The sequence below is a fragment of the Vigna radiata genome, unplaced genomic scaffold (assembly GCF_000741045.1).
Source record: "Vigna radiata var. radiata cultivar VC1973A unplaced genomic scaffold, Vradiata_ver6 scaffold_258, whole genome shotgun sequence".
In the NCBI taxonomy this organism is placed as follows: domain Eukaryota; kingdom Viridiplantae; phylum Streptophyta; class Magnoliopsida; order Fabales; family Fabaceae; genus Vigna; species Vigna radiata.
In genome coordinates, this window is record NW_014544143.1 from 69789 (window position 1) to 70269 (window position 481).

Genomic DNA, 481 nt, shown 5'->3' on the forward strand with positions numbered 1-481 from the left:
TGCCTGGTCTTGTGAAAGGAGAAGCTCGCGAATCGTTGGTCGATTGCCGGAGCGGTTCTCTTCAAGTTGGTAGAGTGGTTGATGAGTCGATATTTTATTGATTTCACTTAGTTTATTGTGCTAGAATTAATCAGGGAATTGTGTTTATGTGTTTGGTATTTTCCCGTTTTTCCTAATTATGCTTAATTTGACCAAAAATTCTAATTTTCATTAATTTGAATTTTCTGAGCTAATTATTTGCATTATTATTTGCAGGGGAAATTTTGGAGATATAATTTGGAGCATTGGGAAGGAGACAAAATAAATTCAAGAGTCTCCAAATAGAGATTTTAAATTTAGTTATATTGTAATTTAATTGTTTAAACTTTTTGGACAATCTTTTACACATTGGACCATTGTTAAAAATTTATGATAGGCCCAAAGTTGTAGGACACTTATCACCCTAGGGTTTTAGGATGGACCCCACCCATTTTAAGACACA